The sequence below is a fragment of the Magallana gigas genome, chromosome 6, assembly GCF_963853765.1.
Source record: "Magallana gigas chromosome 6, xbMagGiga1.1, whole genome shotgun sequence".
NCBI lineage: Eukaryota > Metazoa > Mollusca > Bivalvia > Ostreida > Ostreidae > Magallana > Magallana gigas.
The window spans coordinates 31991198-32003012 of record NC_088858.1 but is presented as its reverse complement, the minus strand read 5'-3'; positions in this window follow the sequence as shown (position 1 = coordinate 32003012).

The following is an 11815-nucleotide window of genomic DNA, read 5'->3' as shown; positions in this document are numbered from 1 at the left end:
ATGAACTCAGAAAACTTCACGAAGGGGTCCACTGAGTAGTAACCTACCGGCCAATTCAGTCATAAAGATACGGTAGATAATGCTTACCATCAAAAATGTTTTATTTATTAATTGTGAAATACACAATTTATTTATTCTACAATTAGGTAAACAAATTTTGCAGCAGGAACATATTTGCAATCATTTATGATTTCTCATTTTGAACAGTGTTTGGCCACATTCAAACTTTGCAAATACTGTATTAAAATCTACAATTTTCAGACATTATTGCGCATGTCCTAAACGTCGCATTTGAGGTGGCAAAAATACTTACAGAAGCAGGATAGTGGAACCTACAATACAACGTAAGACATATCGAAATGTCCCATAAACTTGGATCACCCGAAAATAAAAGACACATTTCGATGCTTCGTGGTTCCAAGACAGATAGAAAATGTCACGTTTTTCTCTTTCTTTTTTTAAATCTCCGAATTTTGCTAATTTAATTTTATTGATATTATTTACATATTTATGAAAAAAGATTGACAGAGTTATTACTTCGGTCAAACTGAAGGTGTGGTATTGGCGCTGGCACGATAATGAAACCTAATTGTAGTGTTCGATGTACTCGTATTCAAAAACTTTTACCAATGCTACATTATTCAGCAGAGTTCGGCGGTGCTTTACAATATGACATATTTAAAAACATTTCTGCAATATGTTCAGAATAGGACACCATTAACTGGGATTTTTTAGGTCAAACAATCGAGTTTGATGTCCCTCCTCGCGCACAAAGGGGGAGGGGGGGCAAGACTCGGTTGTTTGGGAGGTTTGGGAAAAACACTGTCTTACCGGTGGTTGTTTAAGGCTTTGGCCCTGTGAACACAGCTTCAGTATGACAATTAATTTCTCCCATATTAAGATTTCACCAAGACAGTACCGGGAATAAAACTTAAGGTTTCACCAAGAGGAGCATTAAAATATTTTTCACAAATAGTATACAATTCCGGTCAATCTGGTATAGAACCCTTTATACAGTTTGGGCAATTTAATATAAGTCTGTCGAAACATGATCTCCGCAATCTTTTTTCATAGAAAGGCATATGGTGGATTGTTTTACAACCTTCAAGTTTAGGCACACTGATTTTCATAAGAATGAAGATCAATTGTTTTTGATAAAAGGTAAAATATATGCAATATTTTCATTTATACTGTCCGAGACTAAAGTATATATTGTCACATTTTCCTCTTATAAATCTTGGAATTTTCATTATTAATATTGTATATATTTATTTGGAAATTAGAATGAAGGAAACAATAACTGAGGGCATACTTGATGTGTAGTATTGGCGCTGGCACGATATTGAATCCCATCTGTATTGCTGAATGTATATAAAGTTTATCATTGATACATTATTGCTGAATGTATATAAAGTTTATCATTGATACATTATTCAAATTCTGCATGAATCGGCAGTCATTAACAATATGACGGTATTTTAAAACATGTATGTTTCTTGAAAAACAAGAAGACCTTAAAATGGGTACTTGCTTGTCAAAACATCACCGTCAAGTTTATGCTGCTCCTATTGTAGACGAAGGGATAAAGAGGAGGGGAACTAGACAGTTCATAAATCGGTTTGTTTAACCGGTTTAGGAAGAACACTATCTTACCGGTGGTTGTTAATGCTTTGGCCAAGTAAATACCACCGCCTCAGTGCAAGTCTCATTCCGGCTTAAGAAATCGATATCACACAAGAAACAAAAATAATGTTTTCACCATGACAAAAGATAATGTATTTTTCTGAGTTTCATTGATAAGGTCAAGCTGACATGTGAACCGGTTATTTTTTTTCAGTTTTTGACAATATGTTACTGTGATTTGATGATATTCTGCTACTTTTAATTAAAATACACGCAATCTTTAAAGCTAGAAAGCCGCAAGTTGTATTGTGTTTTATTTCCATTAAAGGTTAGTTAAATGAGATGAAACAAAGACTTAATCATTATAACAGTAATGACCAGCTGTAATTGATATACAAGGTAAATTATAACTAACAAGCGATATTCTTAGTCGATAAGTCTTTTCATATTACTTTTGATTTATCGACAATAGACCTAATGTCTTTTTTTCTTAAAATTATTATACTCTGTCCCAAGATATTTTGGATTCACGTTTGGACGATTTTTAATAAAAATACACTTACCTGTGAAAGAAGTGCAATTGAAATAGTTGAAAGGGATATTTTCCAAGATAATTTCATTGACACATTATCATCTTTCACTCGGAAAAATTCACAGGAACGAAAACAGATTTCCTACGAAGATTTGTAATGGGGAATGTTTACATCTTTTCTCCATTCGGAATACACTCGGAATACATCGCGCAATATTTCAACGTTATCATCCGGGCTTGCTGCAATGCAAAATCTCCGTAGACATCACATTTTTTAGCATTGTATTGAAACCTGATAAGCTAACAGGGGCGTTTTGACTGAGAAATCTTGGAAATTTTTCATACTTTTGAATGAACATCGTTTGGATCCTGAGGTATTTATAAATATCAAACAATTAAGCCAAACGTGAATCCAAAATATCTTGGGACAGAGTATAGTAGGAGATTTTTTCGGGGGCATTTGGTACTTCTGACATTACGTTCAACTTTATCAGGGTTTTTAATTCAGATGATCCGAATAAATGTTGCAAAGATATAACATAATCTCATCACCGATCTCAACGGGGTGTTGAGGACAAATGATATCTCTACTGTTATCGTCACACACAATACGTCATGCAGCAAGTTTTCATCGCATGACGTCATTTTTTTTTTTATATAAATCGGAATGAGTCGTTCCGTCTACACTAATGATGAATTATAATATACGTCCAAATGAAAAAAAAAGCTTTTACTCTTTCACAGCAACGTGAGACAGGTACTTATTTTTGTGATAAAATGTATTCGTAGAGTAATGAAAACATGATTTTACATTACATGTACGTCTCGTGTCACTGTAGGTGCTGGCACGATAAAGACCCCGAATTGTTTCATGGCTTCGTCAAAAGTTTTATTTATTTTTGTCCGAAATGTTATGATGATGAAATTTCCTGCAAGGAGTTCTTCTATTTCAATTGTTTTAGGGTTAATATGTAATTTATTTACCATCCTGATTTCCAAGGGAGCCGTCGCGCAAATTCTCTTCACCCTTTCAACGCCAAAGCGAAAAAAATATCGTTACCTGTCGCTGTGCCAAAGCGACGTAATTGTCGGTTTTTACACTTATCCAAAATTTATCTGAAAAAAGCATATAATCGTGTGGGAAAGTTCCAAATAAATAAATGGCAAATAATAGGTTGGTGTTCTATTGTCAATTTTATGTATGATATAGCTAAAATTGACGTCATTTTACCCTGAATTGACATCAAAATATGACCTCATTTTATTGCGCTAACAATTTTTGATGGCGAACAATTCTGACACTGGATCCGACGTTGACGCATCCGACGAAGACGTTTCCGACGTACATAGTGAAGAAGCTGCCTTTTTCAGAGATCCATGGTTTAGCGTAGTTGACCCTCTGACATTCCAGCTGCCGGAGCCAATATGCTGGGCCCGTCAACTTTGGCCCTTGTATGGCAATTCTGGACTATTTTCTTAAATTCTTGCATGCCAATGATGATAAAGATATAATAGATATTATAGTAAGAGAGACTAATCGTTATGCGGAACAGAAAATCGCCCGGAAAAGCAGACCTCCAAGAATATTGGGCCCACATTCTCGTTTTTGCAATTGGATTCCGGTGACTACTTAAGAAATGTTGTATTTATTGGAATAGTGTTGAGCATGGGAATTGTGAAAAAGCCGACATTTGAGTCGTACTGGGAATCTAACCCAGTGCGTGTCTTTTGAAACGCCAAACTTTGGCAAAATTATGTCAAGGAATCGTTTCCAAGCCATCCTGCAGTTTCTGCATTGCAGTGACAATTTAGATGTTCCAGAGCCCGGGGAAGAGGGGATATGATCCCCTACAAAAGATATCGCCTGTCATCAATATACTAAATGATACATTTAGTAAAAATTACAGGTAAATTGTACACTTATAAAGAAACTCAGCTCACACAATCAGTAAATTGATAACGTTATTAGAATATTAAATGGAATGCTAAATTCAGCGTGAAATCAATAATAACCATTAAAGTTTTCGGTGAGGGTAATTTTATGCGTATACATTACAACCACAATACTGTAAATACATTTGCAACAACATCTAACTGTTTACGTTTACAAATTATTTAAAACACTTCAGATGTCGCAATAATTGCAGGCACGTAGCATCGGAGGAGAGGGGGTATACTGTTTTACCCTTGTGTGTCTGTCTGTCCGTCCGTAACAAAAAATTCTGTCGCATTTATCTCAGATGCTTGAAATTGTTACACAGTGTTTGATAAGGCATGCCGTATCGTGCGATATATTTTTGTACCAATCGGACGTCAACTTCCTGTTAAATGACGACTTTGCTTATTTTTTAACCAAAATTTTTAAACAAATTTTTGTCAAAGATTTCTCAGCTACTATGTACCGCAAATGCTAGAAATTTTTACACAATATTTGTATAGGCATGCCATATCGTGGGATATATTTTTGTACCAATCAGACGTCAACTTCCTATTAAATGACGACTTTGTTTATTTTTAGCAGAAATTTTAAAACAAGTTTTTGTCAAAGAATTCTCAGCAACTGTTTATTGCAGATGCTTGAAATTTTAACACACAATTTGTTTTGGCATGCCATATTGTGGGATATATTTTTGTATCAATCGGACGTCAATTTCCTGTTAAATAATGACTGTTTATTTTTAGCCAAAATTTTCAAACAAATTTCCGTCAAAGATATCTCAGCAACTATTTAACGCAGATGCATGAAATTTCAACACACTATTTGTTTTGGCATGCCATATTGTGGGATATATTTTTGTATTTCTGAAAAAGTATTTCAAAATACGAGACAATCTCAAAGGTTTCCTCTGTGAAAAAAGATATTGATCAGTATTTTAGTAACACTTATTGAGAGATAATTTGTGAGATGGCTCCCTTGGAAATCAGGTTGGTAAATAAATTATTTATTAACCCTAAAACAATTGAAATAGCTGGCAAATCACCTTTTAACCGAAGAAATTTGTTAAATAAGATTTAAATTTTACATTTTCCTTCCCCATTTTGTTTTATATCTGCCCTAAAAATTGCTTTTTTCTTTCAAATATATGATCAAAAATTATTGTAAAAAATCACCAAATGGTGCCAGGTGAAGTTGATATTTATTAATTCCAAAAATTGCCACATTGTGGCACATTGGATTATAAAAAGTAAGTTTAAACGAAAACATTTTGAATGCTTTGATATTTCTTTGAATGCTTTATCATTTTAAAAGCTCCCCGTGGTGTGGGTCGTGCGTAAGCAACTTAAGGAGGCCGACTTTAGTTTGCATTGCGCATGTTTTTGCGCATTCTAATAAAATACAGTTGATTTATACTTCTTATGAATTTTTTCGATATCATTTATAAAATCGAACACAATAAACAAAATACAGATAAAAATATTAAGATTTTTAAAGGAAATTTTTATTTTTAACACAATTTTTACGTTGTAGGGTAGGGGAGCATTGCCATTGCGCTTTTATGACGTTATGATAAAATGAAGCTTTGTAGGAGTACGTTATAAGAAATTACATAAAAGAAAAAGTAAGAACTGTATGCTGTTGAAATTTTATATACAGAATGATGCTATCCTCGAGGACATTTTCCTCATTTTTGGAATGAATCCATTATACCAATCATCATTCGTGATGATCCAAATATATAGCAAAATTTGGTGCATTTTAATATTTTGAGATGGCCCCCACTAAAAACCAGACGGTAGAATTTTGTGTTTTTTACATATAAGGTAGGAAATGATATTACTAATCATATATAACAATTTGAGAAAAAAAGCTATTGTAGTATTTTTTTAAACTGCTTTGATGTGCGGAAAATGACAGTTTCCTATATATTCCTATAGTAAATGTACCTCTATTTTGAGATGGTCCCTAAAAAGAACCAGACGGTCGATTTTCATGAACCTTCGCAAATAAACTAGAGTTGGTTTAAATAACATATGGTTTAAAAATAAAGAGTTTTGCTATTGTAGTTTTTCCGCAAAAAAACCCAAATGGGCCTCCTTAAACTACACCAAATTTTCAAAAATCTCCTCCCACACATATGTAAAAAAACACTAAATGCATGGTTATGATGTCCATGCAACCCAATTCTATAATTGGATGGTTCCTAGGTCAGGGATTTTGTTCCCAAGATTGGTGCCAAAATGGCCATATAGTAGAAATATATCAAATCTTTATAGAAAATATTCTTTTGACTTCCATACACTTTTGATAAAAACTAAATGCATGGTTATAATGTCTATGTAATCCTTTTAATAATTTGTAAAATCCATGACCCAAATGACAAGCCCAAGGGCGGGGCCAATGTATCGACAGAGTAAAATTTATTAAATCCTAGAAAATCTTTTTTCCAAAACATGTTTGTGAAAAACCTCAAGCATGGTTATGATACCCACGAACTCCTCTACCTAAAATGTGAAATTCATATATAGCCCCTTGATTAGGGGTTCAGGCTCCGCCGCAATAAAATTCTGAAAAAATATTTTTAACCCAATTCTTGAAAATTGCCTAGCTAAGAATACTAGTATTCCTAAATCACTGCCATAAATCTACTGGAGAATATTCTCAGCTAAGTAATTCTCAAAACTTGAGTTAAAAATTTTCTTAGTATTCAGAAGCTTAAGTAAAAGTGAGAAAAAAGATGAGAAATAGGAGGAGAGAGGGGTTTCATGTACTGGAGATGGGGATAAATGAAATAAAGTAACTGCCTCTTACATTAACTTGTTTTCATTTAACATGAATTGAAGGTGAAACAAACTATTCTGTAACCATTCTTTGTTACATTTCATTCAGAAAAAGCCTCTGGTGGTTGATGCCATCATTTCGGACCTGTCCCGGTTCTGCAATATTATCGGAATTCATTACGCTACATTATGTCTGTACAGTCCCGCTGAATGAAAATGTCCCCCTTTTCATTTCCTAAATCGTGTAAGATGACACAATTAAGCTGTATTGTACTGTACACCCTGGTATGGGGAAACCCTGAACCACACCTGGAAAGCCTGAAATCGTCTCTTCATGATTCCAAAAGTCTTCTAGATGGATCACTCTGGTTTGACAAAAACTGACATTGAAGTTTTCCTCAGACTGCGTCGAAGGTTTCAAGTATGGTGTCATTAGATGTCGTGTAAGAAGGTATCCCGAGTCTCCCAAGAATAGCCCATCATGCAAGCCTTGATTAATGAAAATTATTAATTACCATTTTCAAACTCTTGGTAAAGATGGTAATTTCTCCAAATTCTTGAGTCATGACATGAGCCAGGCCATCTTGCACACAGGGAAGTTTCCCCTGTACTTTTCCACCTGATAAGTACATGTTTTCGATTTTTTATTGTCCACCGCCGCAGTTGCGTACAGATACTCTTTATGAATTTCAAAGTAAATCTTAAACAAAGTTTATATTTATTTTCAAATAATAGAAGAATAAACAAGATTTAACCCCCTCCCCCGATCTGACAAACACTTTCACTCGAATATTACATTTTTCTATATGTCATTAAAATCTCCCTCTTTAAAAAAACGAGAAAATCTAAAAGGTATTCTCTGTAAAAAAAATTATTGATCAGTATTTTAGGAACAATTATTGAGAGATAATTTGTGAAGCGGCTCCCTTGAAAATCAGGATGGTAAATAAATTATATATTAACCCCAAAACAATTAAAATAGCCGGCTAATGATCTCTTAAACAAAGAAATTTGTTGAATAAGAATTAAATTTTCACATTTTCACCATTTTGTTTTATACAACGTATCTGCCCTAAGAATTGTTTTTTTTTTCTTTCAAATATATGATCAAAAATATAAATTGTAAAAAGTCACCAAATGGTGCCAGGTGAAGTTGATATTTATTAATTCCGAAAGTTTGCACATTGTGAAACATATTGGATTATATAAAATAAGTATAAACTAAAAACATTTTGAATGCTTTGATGTTTCTTTGAATGCTTTATCATTTTAAAAGCTTCCCGTGGTGTGCATCGTGCTTTACAAATTAAGCTACACCAAATTTTCAAAAATATTCTTATCTCCTCCCACACATATGTGAAAAACACTAAATGCATGGTTATGATGTCCATGCAATCCAATTCTATTTTGGATGGTTCCTAGGTCAGGGATTTTGTTCCCAAGATTGGTGACAAAATGGCCATATAGTAGAAATATATCAAATCTTTATAGAAACTATTCTTTTGACTTCCATACACTTTTGATATAAACTAAATTCATGGTTACAATGTCTATATAGTCCTTTTAATAATTTGTAAAATCCATGACCCAAATGACAAGCCCAAGGGCGGGGCCAATGTATCGACTGAGTAAAATTTATTAAATCCTAGAAAATCTTTTTTCCAAAACATGTTTGTGAAAAACCTCATGCATGGTTATGATACCCACGAACTCCTCTACCTAAAATGTGAAATTCATATACTGTGGTTTCATCAATATTCGTTGAATACTTATTTTCGTGGATTTCGTTATTAAGTTGATCCACGAAATTAAGTGTTCATTGAAGTGCAATTTCTATTAACATTTTGTATTAATAGGGTCACTGGCCACGAATTTACGTATCCTTGAAACTGTGATTTTCACTTTATCCACGAAAATTGAAACCCTTGAATATTAATGAAACCACAGTATAGCCCCTGGATTAGGGGTTCAGGCTCCGCCGCAATAAAATTTTCAAAAACAATTATCAACCCAATTTTTGAAAATTGCCTAACTAAGAATACTAGTAATCCTTAATCACTGCCATCAATCTACTGGAGAATATTCTCAGCTAAGTAATTCTCAAAACTTGAGTTAAAAATTTTCTTAGTATTCAGAAGCTTAAGTAAAAGTGAGAAAAAAGATGAGAAATAGGAGGAGAGAGGGGTTTCATGTACTGGAGATGGGGGAAAATGAAATAAAGTTACTGCCTCTTACGTTAACTTGTTTTCATTTAACATGAATTGAAGGTAAAACAAAATATTCTGTAACCATTGTTACATTTCATTCAGAAAAAGCCTCTGGTGGCTGATGCCATCATTTTGGACCTGTCCCGTTTCTGCAATATTAGAACGCATTCTGCTACATTATGTCTGTACTGTCCTGCTTAATAAAAGTGTCCCCTTTTTCAATTCCTAAATCGTGTAAGATGACACAAGCTGTATTGTACTGCACACATTGGTCAGGGGAAACCCTGAACCACACCTGGAGAGCGTGAAATCATCTCTTCATGATTCCAAAAGTCTGCTCGATGATCACTCTGGGTTGACAAAAACTGACATTGAAGTTTTCCTCAGACCGCGTCGAAGGTTTCAAGTATGGTGTCATTAGATGTCGTGTAAGAGGGTATCCAGAGTCTCCCATGAATAGCCCATCACGCAAGCCTTGATTAATGAAAATTGTAAATTACCATTTTTTCAAACTCTCGGTAAAGATGGCAATTTCTCCAAATTCTGGAGTCATGACATGAGCCAGGCCATCTTGCACACAGGGAAGTTTCCCCTGTACTTTTCCACCTGATAAGTACATGTTTTCGATTTTTTATTTTTCCCTTGTATTACTTAAACATTTAGGCTATGGAATCCTTTTCTGTTTACACAGTCAGACTCATTAATTGATGTAGCCAAAATCATTATCCGAGTTCCATCATTACATTAAATCACTTTAAGACACCCCATTCATGAAAAGAACTTGATAAAATATAACTGTATATATATTTATCATATTAATTAACTCAGTTATCATTATCTTTTAATCTTACTATAGATTGATAAATGGGGGAATTTTAATGTTGATATGAACTAGTTTATATAAATATAAAATATTAACAAAATAGCAGAAATGAAAATAAGTGATAACAAATTACAATAATCTAATTTTAAAGTACATATATATCAGTTTTGTTCAACAAAATGATCTTAGTACGTGCATTGTGTTTAAGAGGGAATTAATCTTTAATGAATAAATATACGAACTTTTTAAAACTTTTTCACACTGATGGTGGCAGCAACAGCTCATAAATACTAGTATACGAACTTTTTAAAACTTTCTCACACTGATGGTGGCAGCAACAGCTCTGACGGATCTTCCAACTGATGACTCGGAAATATCAAGACTGTCCCCAATCAGGCGAAGGTGGGCCCTAGTCGCAACAAAACGGTTAAACAGTAAGACTTGCAAAAGTGGAGGCACCAAACTGTTCCTCTTGGTACTATAGGTGGTCGTAAACCACATTTAAAAGAAAATAATGGTGTCGGACGAAATCTTTAACGCTGATAGACTTCGAACTCATCAAGCGATTCCAAGGGGTTACTCCTATCACTGAAAACCCTCGGACGAACTAATTACGTCGTCTGCGATATTGTTGTAGTCTTCTGTGAGCGGCAGCCATTCTGTTTGCTTGTGAACATTTTTGAAGGTTCAAATATTTGAGAATTAAACAGAATTGAGAATTTTTATTTTGCTCAATTTTGAGAATTTGGGAGTTGGAAATATTCTCCGACGTAAAATGTATTGATTTAAGATAGATAATCTTTTCTACTTCCATATATGTTTGAGAAAAAATTAGTGCATGGTTATGATGCTCACGAAGTCCTCTACTTATATTGTGTTTCAGGTGCCTGGGTTAGGGCCTCTGGCTTTACGACGGGGCCAATAAGATCACACAGTGAAAACGTATTGAAGTTCCTACCTTTCCTCTCCATAAAGGGCCAAAATGGAAGCCTAAATGTAACTCTTTCTTGCCAATCTACTCTCTATGCGCTCTCTCTTCTTCCTCGGCGCCGAATCATAGGACAGAAATATCCGCATTTAAAAGTCGTTAAGCAACTACTGATGCACATCTGTCAGAAGTTCTGGGAGAATGGCATCCAACGAGGATTTGGAATGCCGGCTAAGGACAAAAAAGAAAATGGCGACGAAGTAGAGCACAATGTGGTGGAATGGGAAGAGGGCATCTGACAGGTATCACGGAGAACCACAGAATGCCAACGCCGGGGGAAATGGGGAGCAACCATTCAGGAACGGGACGCGGGCAGGCCGTTTCTACAGGGTGACTCCCGGGGCTGGGGCGACAATAGACTACAGCAATACCACCTCCTTCGACAGAAGTGATTGTCTCTAACTTGGAGAACAGAGAAATGTCATATAGATACCACTACCCGTGCTTGAAAAAATCGTCCGCAGGAATGCAGAAATGGCACGATCTACTGGTGTATAGATAAACATCAAATAACTGATTCTTCAGGTAAATGTGGTTTGTGACAGTCAACTTCTCATCCTTACACCAACACGCTAACGCTTTCTTGCCATTGGCATAAATGACATGTGTAAGGTAATAAATCATTAATTAAACATATAACCTAAACATTATTAGTAAATTATACTCTGGGAATATAACCATTGGTATCTTCGCTAGCCAATGGTTTACAATCCACGCCTCTTCTTTACAAACCTTAGAAGATTTAGCCGACAAAATCAAATCTTGTGCAACGAATTCTGATTGGCTGCGAAGAGAGCGATCGCAGGGAATCTAATTATTGACCTACGTGGATGCCAAAATTGTAACATTCAAAACGGTGCGAGAAGAGCGATCGCAGGGAATCTACTTATTGACCTACGTGGATGCCAAAATTTTAACACTCA